The 18833-nt window shown below is 41.1% G+C and overlaps 1 long non-coding RNA gene across 1 annotated transcript; it reads left to right on the plus strand.

Annotated features, from left to right (window-relative positions):
* The first annotated feature begins 8109 nt into the window (after positions 1-8109).
* Positions 8110-16611, plus strand: LOC141579553 (uncharacterized). Its single transcript, XR_012511128.1, has 3 exons — positions 8110-8567; positions 11048-11272; positions 11888-16611. It is a non-coding gene; the product is annotated as an uncharacterized LOC141579553 (long non-coding RNA).
* Positions 16612-18833: the final 2222 nt, after the last annotated feature.

Here is an 18833-nt window from a genome sequence, read left to right on the forward strand (position 1 = left end):
CACTGGAGGGAAAGGAAAGGTTTCATATGCCCTGCTTGTCTCTCCGGACTCACACCTCAATCTGTTATTGTGAAGAGTGCTAGCCGTTGGCCAGGGGTCAGGAGTGTGAAGGGGGAAGCACTCTCCATGGACCAGAGGAGTGTGGAGGAGGCATCCCTTCTCTCAGTTTAAACAGGTGGTGGGATGCAAGAGAAGGGTGCTCCCCAAGAGTTTATAAGAGGGGAAATAAGGATTTCCTTTGGGACTCTGACTAGCCATGAAACACAGAAGATGATTAGTAGGGAGACTTGTAAATCACTTTCTTATTAAATTCACATTTGTTGAGCACCAAAAATGTGCTATATTCTTTTCTGAGCGTTTTACAGAAATGAATCCTTCAAACTTCACAACAAGTGAGTAAGGGAGATTTGATTGTTATCCCAGGTTTGCAATGTGGAAATTGAGGCACGAAGAGAGTAAGTAAGTTGGCCAAGGTCACAGAGCTAGTAAGTGGCAGAGCTGGTATTTAAACCCTGGCTGTCTGGTTTCCAGGCTCCCAGGGATGGGCTTTGGGTGTTTAGAGGTATCTGCATCCCTGGATCTCTGTACCTCTGTGCATCACTTAGCCCAGAAAGGACAGGGAAAGGAGAGTTACACAGGTGCTCACAGTCATGTCTCAGCCACTGTCAAAGGACAGTGCACCGTGATTGGCGTTAAATGTCTTCTGGGCAGCAGATCTGTTCGTATAACAGAAATTTAGTCCATTGAGTTAATCTAGAAAACCTTCCTGCTCTGCTTCTGTCCATGGTTGCCATGTGACTGCCTGCCCGTGATTGGGCCGTTGAGGAGAATCTGTACTCATAGTTGAACTCTGATATTTCAGTCTGGTTCGTAGTTTCACATCTCCTGTTACATTAATAAATTCAATTTCTGGTTTCTTTGCATCAGTCTCTCATGAGTTTGGTTAATGTGACATCAGTCCATGGGAGCCCAGTGTTGCTGACGGTATATTTTCTGAGCATGTTGTGGCACTTCTACCCATGCGGACCTGGGTGGAAGGTTTCCGCCTTCCACACTGATTTCCCCGAACAGCAGGGTCCTCTCCCACCCCTGGATGTGAGGCTGGGAGCTCTCAGATTAGGCCAGTCAGAGGCCAAGTCCACCAATCAGAAAATGATGAAGTCCTTGGAAGTGGGTTTAATAGAAAAAAAGGGCTTCCAGGTAGTCCGATGGGCTGTTCGAGTCCATTTGGTGAAAAGCTATCCACTGTTTCTGGTTGAGCTGCTTCTTTGCTGTTGAAAAGTCTGGATTACATGGAGGCATTTTAAAAAGCAGAAAGGTGTGATTTCATGTGGTACATCCACACCGGTGAGAAGTGATGGATGACCGCCTGTGTGAGGCATAGACAGAGTCTTACAAACTTCATAAAACAGCTTTAAAAGCTCTGCCATCTGAGTGCACTTCATATGGGGTCCAATTCATGACTGGGCATGCTGAGAGGGCAAATAATTGATAATGGCAGAAAGGACACGGAGGCATCAAAAAGGTCTCAGTCATGTTCCCTGTTTAAAGGATGTGGCACAATGTAATATATTTGAGCTGGTTCTTCACTGAACAGTTTCGAGTGTTTTCTGGGACTCCCCACTGCACCAAGGTTCCGTACAGCTGGGTGTCCCCTCAGTGCAGCTCTGTCAGCGCTCATCCTGGGCTGACGTGGTGTCACAGGGAGCAGGACGGTCAGCGTCCCCGGCTCCTCCGAGCTCCGTTTCTTCATCCGCAATGCTGGGTTTCTCTTCGCTGTCTACTTAGTAGGGTTGCTGAGAATCACACGTGATGGTTGTCAGGGGCGATTTGTGGTTGTCCCTGTGATAGTCATATAGTGAATATTTGATAGAAACTCTTGTTTTTTATTAAAATTATGGCTCCTAGATTGCAGTGGTTTTTAGTCTGCATTTACTCTTTTTATAACTTTATTCTTATTTTTAAATATGCACTTAGTTTTATTTATTTTTATGAAGGTACTGGGGACTGAAGCCAGCACATTGTGCATGCTAAGCAGGTGTTCTACAACTGAGTAATACAGACCCTCCTTGTCTGAACTTAAAAATAAATATTTCAATACACAAAATAGCTCTTAAACACCATCATGGGACCAATTTTCTGTATAGACAATTGAATACATATGCTATTTCAATAAGAATAAATGTTGTTGGGACATACTTTCTGAATCTGTTTACGTGTTTAAAAACGATCATAGGTAGTGATAAACACGAGTCTTGGATCCACTACTTAGGGTCTGTTTTGCCATCATGGGAAATTATATTCTACAGAGAAGGCTAATTGGGTCTCGTTGATATTTGGATGATTTAGCAGATGATGAAGGCTTTCAAAAGCTGACAGTTTTGTATTTTAAACTAACTACAAAGTTATCTTCTATAAATTGGAAGTCCTCAGCTTGTGAATTGCCCAGTAATTCAGTGTGTACATGTCTGTGTCTCTGTGAACGTGTGTGTGTGTGTGTGTGTGTGTGTGTGTGTGATTTCAGGAAGGTAGAAATAAGTTCCATATAGCCTTCTGATACCTTTCTCTTCCAGTTCAAGGTGTAGGCATATATTTATACAAATAAATTGATACTCTTTTGTCATTTGGCATATTGGTGGGAATAAAAGGTTCTCATACTTTTTTCAGAAGTGTTGGGGAGAATGAGCTTAGAAAATAGGAGGAGATAGAGGCAGGAAGGTTCTTTAATCTTTGTGCAGGATGAGAAACAGTAGCTTTTCTTTTTTCTACTAAAGCAAACTGGCACTGAATTGTAACATACTATTACTCAGAATTGCTTTTCTGATCAGATACGAGCGCCTCAGATTTTTCAAGGCAACATGAATGATGAAATGTGTTTTAGCATTTACCTTTAAATGTAGTTTTATTTTTTAAGTAAATGGCTATAGCCTGTTCTTTCTTCCAGCGTTACAAGAAGTTCCCATTGATCCAGGTACATGATAATTGTGCTTAGTTTCTTCGGGTTACTGTTTTGTTTTTTTTTTTTAAGTGCTTGTTTCATTGTGGTGTGAATGAATGTTTAAAATTTCTGGATTTTGATGTTTAGAACATGCTGATTTATCAGAACTGTTAAAAACCTGATTGTTGTTTGGTCCTCGTTTGGTGGGGCAACCTATTGATTTCTGTTGTCTGTTAAAGAGGGAAATTCTTCCTCTAGCCTGTAGATCATTAAGTGAATGGTTTGCAGTGTGCCTTTAAAATTCTTTGAATGCATTGAGCATGTTTGTCCAGTGAATTTTGAATTGACTCATAGTAACGACTTTGTTTGATTCTGTGGCTTTTGCTCCTCTCCACATGAATTTGAATTCTCTGTTGCATTTTGTATACGTGTTCTTAACAGGGGAAGAAATTTTGCATTTTTTACATAGGTGGGTTTTCCTATCCCCTCTGAATGCCTTCTGTAATTGATACAGCGAAAATCTGTTATTGCAGTGCTTAATTATTTCATTAACTATTTTTTGGCTTAATCAGAAACAATGACAAAGAATGATAATAAAAAAAAATGAAAACCTTCCTTCCTTTGAAGAATAGAAATGAGGTGGTCAGGCTCACGCGTGCTTTGTACCTGACACCCTTACTTTCATGTCATTGTGTATCATGATTCGGAGATGGAGTTGCTTCAGGTTTGTAGATTTTTGTTTTAACATTTGTGTTGAATTCATTCTCTAGGCTGATGTTTCCTGTTGCGTTTGTGGAAAGTGTAGATCAAGGGAAACAGATGCTACGTTTTGTATTCAGGAGGTTTGAGTTGCTGAAGAGAATAGAGTAGAGGGTGGGCTGAGGAACAGAGTGACACTCCCTCACCTCCAGGCTGAAATTGATGAACAATGAAATCAATTAGGTGTATCGGTATTTATTTGACCAATAGAAGTCAGAGGGCCCAGACTGTCTTGTTATGTGCAATGGAAAGTACTGAATTCACCTGCAGAATTAGGTGCTTTACCAAGTAGAAGCAGCTTAGAGCAATCAGAAAAATCAGTTCTATGATGAGATATAAAAAGAATATAATATCTATTATTTCTGAAACTTTTCTATGTTAAGTTGTGTAGAGCTAAAATTAAGTTCCAAGCACCAGGAGTTAAGAGTCTGGGTGGTTCTGTGGGATCGTTATTCAGGGATGTGTCTAGACCCTGCTGGAATGGCCGAAGCTGGCAGGAAAAGACCCAGAGCCAGGATTTGTCATCCTAGGGTGTCCTCCATAATGGTTCCATGTGATAGCCCATGATTGGGTTAACAAATTTAACAGACACCAGACGCATGTCAACCTTAAGAAGAAAAAGTGTGCTTAGTAACTGCTTTCAAGCAAGCACCTGTGCATCCTCACTCCTGTCTCCTTGCCTTAAAAAGCAGAGACAATGCCTTGCTTGCATATTTGAGGTTTTAGATAGCACTCTGTTCATTGCACAGCAATGACCCAGGCCCTCATCTATAAATGCTAGGCGTGCGTGCTGTTAGATAGTCTATTATCCCCAAAACACGGACCTGGCTGGACAGGTGGTCTGCTTTGTAATGAATATCTAAAGAATTTATCTTGTTCCCCTCTCCCCATGACTCCCCTAAAGGTAAACTAAGCCTTTTTACTCATTGTGGATTCTACAATCTCTGTCTCATCCTGTCTTTCCCCAAGTTCCTGTTTACTATCACACAACTGTTAAAGACTATTTTCTTTGATTATACACAATAAATATGGGAGCATTTGAGAGGCTCTTGGAGTTGGCTCCCTACTCCCTCTCGCTTTCTTTCCTTTTTCCACAGTCTTGAGTCATTCATTCCATGTCGGTTAGACTTCTGCCAGCCAGAACCCACAGTTCCAGGTGAGAAGGATGCAGACTTTATCTCTCCTACCCGAGGGAGAGACAGAAGAGAATTGAGATCTGCTCCCCCGTGGTCCCTTCCTGCCCCAGGGCCACTCCAGATCACCTGCAGCCTTCTGGCCTCTGCTCTCAGGGCCTCTGTCCCAAGACTGACATCAGCCTTTTTTTCCCTTGTCAATATTTCCTGTGCCTTTCAGGAGTTGGTCTCTTCTCTGCAATTCCACCCTGGCAGATGTGATGGTGGTCAGCGTGCTGGTGGGCAGTCATTTGGGGACTCCCAGGAGCCATTCTGATTCTCCTGAGTCTCTCATTCGGGGTTACAAAACTGTCGAGAACCGGAGGAAGCCCATTCACGTGAGGTCAACACAGTATTAAATCACTTTCATTTTATTTTTGAATTTTCAGTGGAGAAATTATTTGTAACAAACTGTTCCAGATTTTCGGCCGCCTGCTTTCCTCACCACTATTTCCTTGTTGGCTCTGGTGCTTGTTTAAAGAACCAGGTTTCTTCTCTGGTCATTTCTAGCAGCTGGGCTTGCCGAATCCTTGATCTGCATTTGAAGCAGAATGCTTCTTCTTGATGTCAAACTGATTTTCCTTGTCATGTCTTAATATTTTGTGTACACTCAGCAAATGTTTCAAGTGAAATGCTCTTGTCCAATTTCAGTTAACTCACATTTGCTGAACTCCTGCTTTCATGCTGAGGGCAGTTTCTTCTTCCTGTAATAAAATTAAGCAATTTGCATTTACTATGGGAAGGTACTGGCCCGAGGTGCTCTCGTTCTTAACAGTTTTAATAACAATCCACCCATTAAAATGTACAGTGGTTTTTACTCTATGCCCAGAATTGTGCATCCCATTCAATCTTAGAATATTTTCATCCCCCCAACAGGAAGCTCCTTACGCATAAGCAGACATCCCCATCTTCCCCATCCTCCCACAGCCCCAGGGAGCCACTTTTCTGTCTCTGTGGGTTTGCCTCTGCTGGAAATTTCATGTAAATCGAGTTACTTCATGTAAGTGGAAGCATCTATTGTGACTGACTTCTTTCACACTGAGTAACGTTTTCAATATTTGTCCACGTTGTGGCCTGGGTCAGTACTCTATGCTTTGCTATTGCTGAATAATATTCCTCTGTATGGCTGGGCCCCTCTGTTTACCCATTCATCACGTGATAGACATTTGTGTTGTTTCTGCTTTTTGGCTGTGATGAGTAATGGCACCGTGAATATTCCTGTAGGAGTGTTTATGTGAACATTTGTTTTCAGTACTCTTACGTGTGTGCCCAGGAAGCAAAATTGCCTGGTTATTCAGAAACCAAATGTTCAACTCTCTAAGGACCTGCCAGGCGTCTTTCCAAAGTGGCCAGGCTGTGTTACATCCTCACTAGCAACGGCTGCAACCTCTGCATCTTCTGTGTCCTCATTAGTGCTTGTTACTCTTTTTTTGATTATAACCTATTGTAGTGAGTGTGAAGCGGTTTCTCCTAGTGGTTTTGACTTGATTTCCCTTACAGCTAATGATATTGAACATCGTTTCGTTGTGCTTATTGGTCATTTGTATATTTTCCTTGATAAATGTTTTCCAGATCCTCTATTCATTTTTTAATTGAGTTGCCTTTTTATTGTTGAGTTGTAGGAGGTTCTTTTTGTTTTTTTTTGTTGTTTTTTTTTTTTTTGGTAGATACAAATTCCTTATCAGATAAATGATATGAAAAAATTTTCTGCTGTGTGTTGTTTTTTCACTTTCTGGATGGTGTCCTTTGAAGCAAAGTTTTAAAATTTGATGAACTCCAATTTATCTCTGTTTTCTTTTTCCTTGTGCTTTTGGGGTAATATATAATATCTGAGGTATTTTATTTAAACATTTATATATAAAATAACTTAATTATTAGGACCGTTCTAGGAGACGGGTGCTGTTGTTGTCCCCAGCCTATGGATAGGAGACTGGGATGCAGAAAATTTCACTGACTTATCAGTGTCAAAGCTACCCAGTGCTGTGGGAGTTCAGACCCTCATGTTTGTCCCCAGCATCTGTGCTCTTCACCACCATGCTCCACTCCTTCCTGGAATCGTTAATGAAAAAGTCTTTACTTTTTTGATTTCTTGTTAGTTTTTGTTTTTCTCATTTGGGCATCTCCTCATTTTCCTTAAAGAGATCAGTGTAGGTTTATTTTAGGTCTCATGTAGGCAGAAGCATTGCTATCAGTTAACTTCTTTATTACTCACTCCCCAGTGATGGCTGTTGCTAATTGACCTAATGAAGTCTTGCTTTAGTCTTTCCTTCTCATGACACTAACAACAGAGTCATGACTTACAGAATGCTTAAAGAAGAAAGTACTTGATTGATTTTATTTTGCTACTCAATGAAACCAATCAAATAAAAACCCCAGAGTTGACACAGACGGTAAGCCCTCCAGAATAGGGTCACTGTCTTCCTTATGTTTCATTTGTTTGGTCACAGTGTCTGGATAGTGCCTTGCTGTCCAGCAGTTTTGTTAGGATACAGTGCTCGTGAATCATTGTAAGGACAGAATTTTGACAACAGACTGCTGTTCATTTCACGAGGGAAAAGTTAATATAGAAATACTGCTCAGATCTATTTTAAAATTAAGCTTGGAATTTTGAGAAGAGTTCAAGAAACCATACAAAGATCTTTTTCACTAATTTTAGATCTATCTTAGACACATTATGGTTACATAGCAGAGTACCTTATCAAGTAGATTTGACAAGAGGTGTGTATTATTGATTATTTGTTTTAGTTGAAATATTCTACCTGGGATAAAATATTCAGTGCCCATAAATGAACAAATATGTTTGTATTTCTATGCAACATGGGAGCAGACTTCATATGTTTCTATATAATATATATGACTGTGTGTTTTAATCTGTCTTTCAGTGTTTTTATAGTTTTTCAGCAATGTTGTAACTTTAGAATTCTTCTAAGAAAATCACCCCAGATTCTAGTGCAGTTTGTACTGTGTATCCTGTCTTACGCATGGGATTCCACTGTCCCCACAGGGAGGAATTTCCTCTTCTATTGAGTTAGTATCAGAGTTAAAGGAACTGTGATTTCTAGGCCTTTGCTCTCCATGTGTTTGCAGTTGGCTGTCAATCGCAATTTTCCCTTTCTTGAGTTTTCATTGTTCAATTAGAATTTTTGAAAATAACTATTAATATGTTGCATCGGTCTCCCTAGAAACTTGATGTGTTTGTGCTTTTCAGTTTTCAATTTCTTAAAAATGTAAATGCACACTTGTTTTTAAGTAGTCCTTTTTCACTAGATATTTGGTTACCTCTTTATAGTTAAAATATTTTTTTCCCAATGAATGAATCGGTGTGCATGTTTTAAAGATACCTTACTTTTTATTTTTCTTATTGTAACAGTTATATTCATTGTAGAGAATTTAGAAAATACGGATAAACACAATAATAACTTCACAATGGCCTCTAATCTCACCTAGACATACAGTTGTAAGGTTTGAAATTCAGAATTACAAGTCCTCTCACATTGTTCTTCTTTTTCAAGTACGTTTTGGTTACTGAGACCCTCGAATTCCCATATGAATTGTAGCAGCAGCTAGTCAGTTTCTGCAGAGGAGCCCGCAGGGATTGTGATCGAGACCACGTTGAATATACGGATCGTTCTGGGGAGCACTGCCATTCCAAGAGCACTGTCTTCTGATCCAGCAATGTGCGTGGTTTGTCTGTCCAGGTATTTAGGTTTTGTTTAATTTTTTTTTTAACAGTGCTTTGAGTTTACAGAGTTATTTTACTTTTTTTTTTTTTTCCTTTATACTGAAGACAAGTGTGCCAGGTACCGGGATCAGAAGTGTATTTGAGCCCCGACACTTGCTGCCACCATGGTCGCTGCGCTCTTTGTTCACCCGCTCTACAATCTTGCACAGAATAGGAGCTCAGTAACTCTCTCTCTCGAATGATTATATGCTTGTTGGATGATGCTTGAGAGTCCGTGTGATGATTTTTTTCCCCAGCTTTTCCCCACTTCTTTACTATGCCCTTTCTCTTCCTTTCCTCCAGCCTGGGTTTCAGTTTACCTGTGGCATTGATTTTTCTTGTCTGTAGACACTTCCTTTCACTGGTTCACGATAATTTTACATGTGGGCTGTGGAAACTTGCTAGATGTCAAGAAAGAGCCAATCCATTGCATGCTAGTATTTTTAGAGTGCATTATTGTTTTATCGATTGAAATTAAATCAGGGTGACCCCCTGAGCCCTCCCGTGAGCTGTTTTTGCCTTCCTACACGTGATAATGCTCTGGTAGCTGAATATGCCCTTTCCCCAGACTTGGTTTTGGAGTTAAGTCACCATCAGTGGAGCCCTCTCTTTAAAAGATGAAGAAAACATTTGCTCCTTCTCCCTGGTTGGGGACTTGGATGAGATGAGGTAACAGATAAAGAATGGAGCCCCACCTCATTCTAACACCCGCTCGTTCCGTTCCTTTCTCCACGGAAAAAGAGTACAATTCAACACTATAAAGATTGATTGTGAGCAAATGAGATAGACAGGAAAACCGATTATTTATTAAATATACTTTCATGCCAGAAACAAATGTATTATACACACAAAAAGCACACAAAGCACGGTAGTACCGTGATTACAAACGTGGGTTCGAGTTCGAGTCCTGCTCTGGAGTGACCAGTCCTGTGAGATGGAGAACTGGTAGGTCGGCTTAGCCTCTCCCGGGCATGTTTTCTGTCCTGCAGTGATGGGGCTCTCTAGGCGTCCCTCCCCCTTAGAGGTGCTGTAGGGTGCAAATGATGCGCCTGGGCAGCCCGAGCACAGCTGCTCGTTCCTCGTAAGTGCAGGAGAGCATAGCTTTTGTGGTGAAGGCTTTTAACAGTCCCGTGTAGACTCTCAGTGCTCCGAAGGGATGCCTTATTGTTTGGAGATGGGATTCTCATTTCTGTAAATACCCAAAGATTGTGTAATTGGGCCCTGCTAATTTGAATCTATTCTTTAGAAAGTACATATTGTAGGTATATTTTTCAAGCATGCATGCTTTTTTCTTTTATTATTTATAGTTCTACCCTCTCTCTTGGTGGGACATTTCATGGAATCCAGGAAACAGCCCTAAGCCACCTGCCTCTTCACACGTCTCAGTGGCGGTTTTCTTCCCTGACTAGAAGAGGGTTCTGCACAGGAAATTTTCTTTGTTCCCCTTTTCTTGGAGTCTCTCTGTCTGTCTGCCCACCTCTCACCTGTCCAACTGTCCATTTCTATACCCACTCATTCTTCTGACTTGTTCCAAAAAGCATTTCAGGCAGCTTACAGAAGAACAGATGCCAAATAAACAGGTGAGAAAATGGGGCCAAGTTCAGACAGTGAGGCTAGGAGGCGAGCCTGTGTGAGGGTGGCAGGCATGAGAGACACGCGTCTGCCCTGTGACTTATAAGATCGACAGCAAGAGTGTGCCTGGGGCTCCCAGCAGACACAGGGAAACAGGGTTTGTGGGAGATGCTCACTGGCTGTGAAATAAATAAGTGGCTGAGTAGAAGCGCAGCCTTTCCAGCTACTAAGGCTTAGGAGAATACTTTGAGTGTCTTCAACATCAGAGTATTTCATCTTTTCTTTTCTCAGAGTTCTACATATAGTTGGTTACATTCTGTGCCTGGAAATTTCTACAAAATTTCTTCCCACGTGAGTCCCATAACTCAGGAATGGGGTGGTTCTGCTCATTGACTGTGGTTGGCCAGAAACCAAAAATGACAGCTTCAAAGGAGCCTGGGATTTGTCAGTTATGTTTTGTCAGTACTGTAGAGTTCAAAAAATGCTTTCACAGTATCTCTCCATCTGAGGCGGCAGCGTGCTCTCTTACCAGCATCAGGAGCTCAGGGCCACGGGATGGTGGGGGCTGACTGCACTGCCGTCAAGACAGCCGAGCTAGTCACTGCAGGTGTGGTTCTTTACGTAAGGCCTTTCATGTTCTTTACTTGAATGTTTCAACAGGGAGTGAATTAACTGAGTCAATTAACATTTAATAAATATGATGCTTTGTTGAAAAGACAGTTATAGACAGAATATAAGCTCTGAAGCCTTTAAAAACGGTTTCATTACTGAAATTTCAGTAGGGGAGATACACAGTTTATCTTATTTATGCCTCTCTTTTAAAGTAACAAAGAAACAAGACAGAAAAGTCAGAGGATGTTTTCTGTTCTTCCTTTCTGCTTGCAGGTGCCCTCACCTCCAGTAGCATCCATCCAGACACCGGAACTGACACTGGCCGTGCTCAGAACTGCCTCAGCCCTGAAGACACAACTGACAAATAGAAGGGGGCCACGCCCTGTTACAGCAGGTGCTCTCACTTTGTGGATCCTTATGTAACTGAGGGGTGTTAATCAGGATTGCCCGTTTTACATTGTGTGGCGCTGCTGAGGTGTCTCCTAGTTACTTGTTTCTGTAAGTATTCATGTATTTTTCCCCACTGCGTGGTACTACACGTCTAAAAATGCTTTTTTCAGATGAAAAATAATGTTCATTTAACATAATATGTTTGAAAAAAGGGACAAAAGTGTCTATCCTGGTCCCACTACTCAGAGATAATAATTAACAATTTAACATTCATTTTCTGTTTTTTTGTCAGTGTGTATCATCTCTGTCATAAAAACCAGTGAGCACTCTGTCCCTTTTTACTGTTCGGAGACCTCCATTTTCCATTTGGCTTATTACATGTTTTTCTACAATATTCTATCTCCCCTGGCATGATTTTTAAAGACCAGTGTAGCATTCTGTCTTATGGAGGCATCGTCCATTTTACTTCGGACTTAAATAAACTTTTAAATTCCAAGTATACTTAACTGAAATACTGAAAAGAGAACTGTGGTGGTACAGGAAGGCCCCTAAATCCCTTCCCATTATTTCCTGAGAGTAAAAGCTGTTGAAAATTTGGTATATATATTTCATGACCTTTAGGCCTATGAGATACATATATATAAACATATGAGAAATCAATGTATAGGTGTGTGTATATATGCTTTATTTAAAAATGAGACCATACTATATGTTTTTCTGCAGCTCGCTTTATTCACTCAGGGGTATATCATGGACGTCCTCCCACTCCAGACTCACCCGGCCCTTTCAGATAGATTGGAGGGGTCTCCTGATGTGCGGGTGTCGTCTCTTGTCCACGGACACATTTGGTGGGAGATTGCTGTGGACAAGGCCCTGGACCTCGGCGAAACGCCGGCTCCCTCAGTGCCCGCAGCTCGCCTTGATTTACCGCATCATTGTCTTGATGGTGGACAGTTAAGTTTTCTCTATTTTCCACTGTCAGAAAGAATGTTTGAGTTGCATCCTTCTTGTACAGACATTCCTGTGATCTTGTATGTGTATTACTTTAGTTAAGGCTTCTGGAAATTTAGTCCCTGGATGTGACATTTACATTCATCACAGACTCCTTTCAAGTGACTAGAAATTCCTTCTCCATTGGGGAATGAAAAAATGCACAATTACATATGTAACCAATTCTCTATCGCTGGATATGATTTCACTTCAGTTTTTCTTCCCACCTTTGTAAACAGTGCTGTGTAAATGCCCTGATGGGTACATCTTTTTGGACTGATTTTTTTTTCCTAAAGGAAACGATTCCTAGAAGTGGAGTTGAATCAGTGTGTATGTACGTTTTTCAGAGCTTACAAATCCATTGATATGTCATCCTCTGAAAAAGTCGCTCATGATTTGTTCTCCCACAGATGGACACTAGCTAGAATATCTTAAAAATATTTGCCAATATGATAAGCAAAAGTGCTTTTTCATTGTTTTTGTTTGCATTTGATGACCAGTGAAGTTTTGAGCATTTTTCACTCATTAGCCATTTGACTTTTTTAAAATGAATGATTCCTTTTGTCCTTTGCCCACATTTAAGTGAGGGAGCTTCTTTTTGCTTTGTGACAGCTTTTTGTATGTTATGAAAATTAACTTCGTGAATTCATCAACATGTATCACAGAGCTTTTTCTTGTCATTTCTTTCCTTTCATTTTGTTCAGGAAGTTTTCTGAATTTTGTTGTGGCTCAAACTATTCTTAGGATATTAAATGTCTTCCTTATAGGTTTTATCTTTGACTTTATTCTTAGAAATACTCTCTTATAATGGAATAAATCTCTTCTGTAGGTTTTTTTAATCTCTAAGATGGAGATTATAATAGTACATGTTATAGTGAGGAGAAGTTGAGTTAATAAGAGCAAAGAGTTGTATTTGCTCTTACTAGTACTTTTTAATATTTACATCACTATCTGCAATTTATCTTGTGGTCATTATGACAGGAATGGAATTTATTCTTTCCAGGTGATTCTCTGTCCCAGGACAATTATCGAATTCATAATTTTCTCTTTGATTTGAAATCCCACCTGTACAAAATACTTACATACACTAGAGTCTCTTTTTGAGCTCATGGTTCCCTTCTGTCAATCTCCTTTCCTTACTCCAGCACCATATCTTACATATTGTAAAAATTTATTTAATAACTGGCAGTCTGATTTTTTTTGATTCTTTTCTTCCATCCCAAATTTTCTTGTGAAGTATTATGACTTTATTATTCCTGAAGAATTCCAAAATATTTTGTTCAAGTTAAAAAAAAATCAGATTGGAATTTTCATGGGATTTTTTAGTAAGTTTTGAATTATTCTTAGGAGAACTTACATCTTTACAAAACTGCTTTTCTCCATGCAATATGTTTATGTCTTTACATTAATACCTCTTACTTTAACCCTCAGTACAGTCCTGAAGTTTCTCCATTTAGAATATGGGCATTATTTTTGAATTTATTCCAGATTATTGTTTATCTTTTTGTTAATTTTGTAAGTGAGAATTTTTTGCTATTATATTTTTAAATGCTTCAAACTGACATTTAGAAAGGAAGATTCGGTTTGTCAATACTCACTTTGTAACTTGTCATTTAAAATTGTAAGTATTAAGTACTTGTTCCAGAATCCTTTCTTTTCTGTTTTTAAAAATTTGTTTCCAAGATTCTCAAAATGTTCATAGCTAAGTAGTATAGGTGGGGACACAGATGGAGAGAGGTAGTGTGGCTCACGTACAAACTGTGAGCACTTTCATGGCTGCCTTTAGGCTGGAGAAGCTGCAGAAGAGCCCAGGTTAGACCAAGGGTGGCTTTGTCTGCACTTGAAAGCCAGCTTTCCTGCCTGTATGGTGAAGCCTGGTGGGCGTGGCAGGTAGATGATCAAGGTCTGATCAAGGTCATTGGCTTCACAGAACGCTGTGTCTGTGAGAACTGGAGACCATTACCATGGGAAATGCTTGGCGCCAGGAACACTGCAGGGGAGCTGGGGAGCCTGTGTGTTAAGGATTTTCCAGCCCTGGGAGTGGGAAGATGAGACTCTGCATTCAGATCTGAGTTTGAATTCATCCTCTCTTGTTTACTGCTCCTCTGGCTTTTGTCAAGTTATCTACCCTCTTTGAACTCCTGTTTTCTTGTCTCTCAAAACAGGAGAATTACAGCCTGCTGCTAGAGTGTTTGCTCAGGGTAAATGATTTGTGTCTATAAGATGCCACGTACAGTCACAATCTCAGTGAGAAATGGGCTGTCGCCTGTTCTTCTGCAACTCAGTGCTCGATAAGTCATTGGGGGAAATCCAGTCCCTAATTTGTATGTGATGCAATGAGGAACAAAATTAACGTCTTGCCTTTCCCTAGCAGTATTCTTACTTCTTTGCTTCATTTACCTCTTTCCTCCTTTACTCTCCCCTTTCACCTCCTCCACCAAAAGAGACTGAGTCTGTCTCAGAACACTTCATTCAAATTACTTTAAATGTTGGCTCATCCCCATGAAATTACAGTGAAATTAAAAATAATCTGTACACGTCCCAGACATGATTATATTTGATTTACACACACACACACACACACACACACACACACACAATATCAGGCTACCTCCCATTTGCTGAGGGAGAAGGACCACTTTTTCTGAGTTTTCTTTCACTGAGCGTGAGAGCAAAGTCTCTTAAGCAGAAATTCGCCTGGCTTCTTGCATGGTTTTTTAAATTGGATTTCTGCTTTGTGTCCACAGAAATAGTCTCCTATTAGAAGAGGGGAAGTGGGGACAGATATTCTGCTGAGATATTGGTGTCATCATATTTGAGTTGGAAAGGACTTACGACAGCATAGAGTCGTACCTTTTTATGGGTGAGAATCCATGATAGTGTAACTTGGACAAGAACCCGGGTCTTCTGTCTTCATGTCCACGTGGATGAAGAGGCAACTGGGTGGGGGATGGCAGGGATCCTTGCTTGAGTTCCGGGGTCTTGCTAGTTTCCATTGTTCAGCTGCCTTTAGTTTATGTCCATGTGGCCTCTCATGGGAAGGTCACTCTATCCTGATACATTGAGTTTCTTATCAGCAAAACGGTCTGGACCCACTCATGGTTCCCAGAGATTTTCTGCTGACCTGCTGACACTTTATATACATGAGACCTAAGAAACTGCTGGATATAAAATCCTTATTGTTATCATTTGCCCTCGAGTTCCACAGGAATGGGGTGCTATCTCAGGCTGTCTAAGGCCAGCTCTGAACAAAGATAGGGTGATAGGCTGTGCAGCTGGACACTCCCCAGTCGAATGGGATTTCCACCTTAGTTTTTAGAATCAGGCAGATTAGTTCAAATCTTACCTTTACCAGTTATTAGCTTTGTGACCTTGAGGAAGAAACTTTACTTTTTTGGGGACAAATTTTCTTTATTTGTAAATAAGTTCAGTATTTATTTTAGGGTTTTTGTTTTAGAATTGAATGAGCTAATTCCCTCATTTATTCCTAAAATACTGATCACATGGTTCTATGCTGGTGACTTAGTGGTTGATTACTAAGGGACTCAGTAGTGAGAATGTGGGTGAGGCTCCCTGGATAATAGAGCTTATATTCCATGATATGCTTGTAAAAGACTGGATTGCAGTGGATTTTTAGTAAATGTCCATTCCTTTCCTAATCCCCATTGATTGTGTATATATCTTTATACTAATATATGAACAATTTTTTATTGCAATTTAAGTCTTTTTGTAGTATTTAAAGTATGTAGCTATAACAAAAGTACGTGAAATAAAATGATTTGACTTTTATTTTCTTTTCAATAAGCAAAACAAAATAAAATAGAAAAGAAAAGAAAAAGTTTTGATGGAGTAGAAATAATTTTATTTCCGTGGAATTGACTCCGTATGTTAGGTTTTTCAGTTGTGTTCTTAAACAGCATATAAAATTGACAGGTTTTGACTTCAGTGTTGATAGTTGGGTGAGTATAGTTTCTTTTTGTGGTTGTATTTGATGAATTATTTGCACTAGATCATAAATAATGTGCATGTTACATATTGGAAACGAGGAAACAGTGGAGACATACTACCTCCAATGCAGTCATTTTGTTACCGAGTCCAAACTCATTCTGCTCACCAAATGACAGGCCAATAAACTGGGAGATGAGGTGTTGGAGCAAGGAATAGTGACTTTATTTGCAAAGCTGGCAGGCCCAGAAGATGGCAGACTGATGTCCTGGAGAACCATCTTCCCCAAGTCAGAATTGAGTCTCCTTTTATACTAAAAAGGGGCGGGGCTGCAGTTGGTTGTTGGAAACTTCTTGTTGTATGAATTGCTTGTCCTTTGAATCCGCTGTTCTTGCAGCTGTCCATGTGGATCAAATCATGTTGTCCCTGTAAAACCTCCAAAAATAAAACAAAGTTATTCTCTATTTTGCAACTTGCCATCTCTACGTAAGTGCAGATTAGTTAGCATCCTTCAAGATCACGGCCAGGAGAAGAGGCTGTCCTGGATATTTCAGTCTAAAGGCAACTTTCTTTTACAAATGGTGCAGAGATAGCAAGTCTGAGCCTAGAAAACAGGGCACAGGGTTAAAGCCAAAGGAACAGACCTAACATGGGGTAAAAATTGTTCTTTTCTATTACAATTCCCTTTTCCACTTCATAGATAATTTTAGTAAGAAACAAGAGCAATTTTATATTTTTGCTTCTTAATAACCGATAAGTGGGCCAACTATATTTTTGTGAGCAGGGATGCTGTGCGGGCATAGGGGACACAGCAAACTCTTGTTGGGGGTGGCCGACCCTGGAACATGTCTGATGCCCTGTGAGTGTTGGTGGGGGTCCCCCTAGCCAGCAGCTCTCTTTAGGAGCCAGCATATGGGCATTGATATCTGGAGACCTCATTTTCGGTTGCAGGAAATTTTTTAGATACTGCGATTGAAAAATCACTCCAGCTGGGGATAATTAGGGAAAAAAGGAAAAGGAAAAGGGTTTGGAGTAGAGTAGAAGAGAAGGACATCAGATCACGGAGCCTGAGTGCTTGGCAGCGGGGCTTTGGGGGAAAGGGGAGCAGACGTGGGGAGGGGCCTGGCCCCGGAACCAGCTCCTGCACCTGTCCCCGTGCCCAAGCCACATAGCTTTTAATTGGGCCACCTCTCTGGGCTGGATGTCACCCTGGGCAGAACCTTGAGAATCGAAGGTAAGGGGTGGGCAGCACTCACCTAGGGGGTCACTGTGGATTTCGGTCAAGTCCACAGTGCCTTTTCTGGTCATGTGTCTTCACTTGTCCTTTATCTCAGGATCTGAGGAGGAGGAGAAAGGAACTCAGGTAGAGATCCAGGAAGATATCCGACTGTGTTAAGAGAGGACAGACACAGTGACACGGGGAGAGAGGACACTTGCAGCAAAGTAAAATGACTTCACAACTATTGCTTCAGAGTTGCAGGTGTGAGAGAGCCTAAGCCTGTCTCAGAGTGCAGGTGACAAGTGGAAAGGAATGGCAAAATTTCCACTGAAAATTGAAATTTTGTTAAATAGCCTGCTACTGTTGCTTGTATCACTTGAATGAATGCAGGCATATTTCTGTGGGCATTTATAGGTTCACTCAACCCCACCAGCACCTCTTGCCCCCATCGGGGATGGGATATCTCAAGCACAGTGCCCCTCCTGCTTGGGTGGGCCACGCTGCGGGTCCTCGCCTGGGGCCGGGCTGCTGCAGGGCACTGAGTCCCCGAAGCGCGGCCTGGGAGACACGACAGGAATATCTCTGCTATCGACTGAGGGCCTCCTTTTCCCCCTGCAGTGTAAGAATGCCGGTGACTGAGTTAGAAGCTTGCTCCCAAGCTGTCCGTGTCCTTGCCATTCAGAAGCGGACCCTGGAAGCTTCCAAATTTCTCCAGAATGCGTTCTACATTCACCTTCGGCAGGTGAGTGTATGTCTTTACACAAGTGGAGGAATTACTGCCGTTTTCCTGGAACTTACTCACCACTAGTCCATCTGATTTTTCTGTGCTAGGATTCAGTATGGCCTGCTAAAATATCTGGAGTCAGATCTTGAAACACTGATGAAGAGGATCATTTATTTTATTTCTATATATGATAGCCTTTTACTTTCAAAATTCAGAATTTTTGGTTCTTTCAGGAATTTTTGGGGGGTTGGTGAAGCAACTTTGCTCTTACCATCTTTAAGACCTGTTTCTTTGTGCCTCTCACCTGTCTTCTGTCACTTGTGAGGCGATTCCATTTGTGACCCTGTCCGTGTTGTTCATGTTATAAAACATATAGTCTTTTAAAGTACAGTCCCTTTTACTCCGAAGACATTCCACAAATACTACTAAAACCTGGGTGTGGTTTTAAGAAGACAGAATCATTAGAACATGTACTTGCAGGTTGCTAGTGCAAAATCCCCAAATCAATAGTCTAGCTCAACATCTAAAATCTTTCTTATCTACCTTGGATTTGTATGGATAAGTGAAGCAGTTTGCTAAGAACTCAAGACCAGGGTTAGAATACAGGCTGGTGTAGCTCAGCAGGTCCTCCTGAGCCAGCACAGTGCCAGAGGGTGGGGCTGAGGGGGAGAGGGCTGGGCCTTGGGAAAAGGGGAGGGCCAAGAGGGAGGGGGGTCCTGCCGTTCCTGAGCTCAAAGTTTCATGGCAAACACCTTCACCAGGTGAAAAACTTGGAGTTTCTTCTAAGAACA

This window comes from Camelus bactrianus, chromosome 13 (assembly GCF_048773025.1).
Source record: "Camelus bactrianus isolate YW-2024 breed Bactrian camel chromosome 13, ASM4877302v1, whole genome shotgun sequence".
Lineage (NCBI taxonomy): Eukaryota > Metazoa > Chordata > Mammalia > Artiodactyla > Camelidae > Camelus > Camelus bactrianus.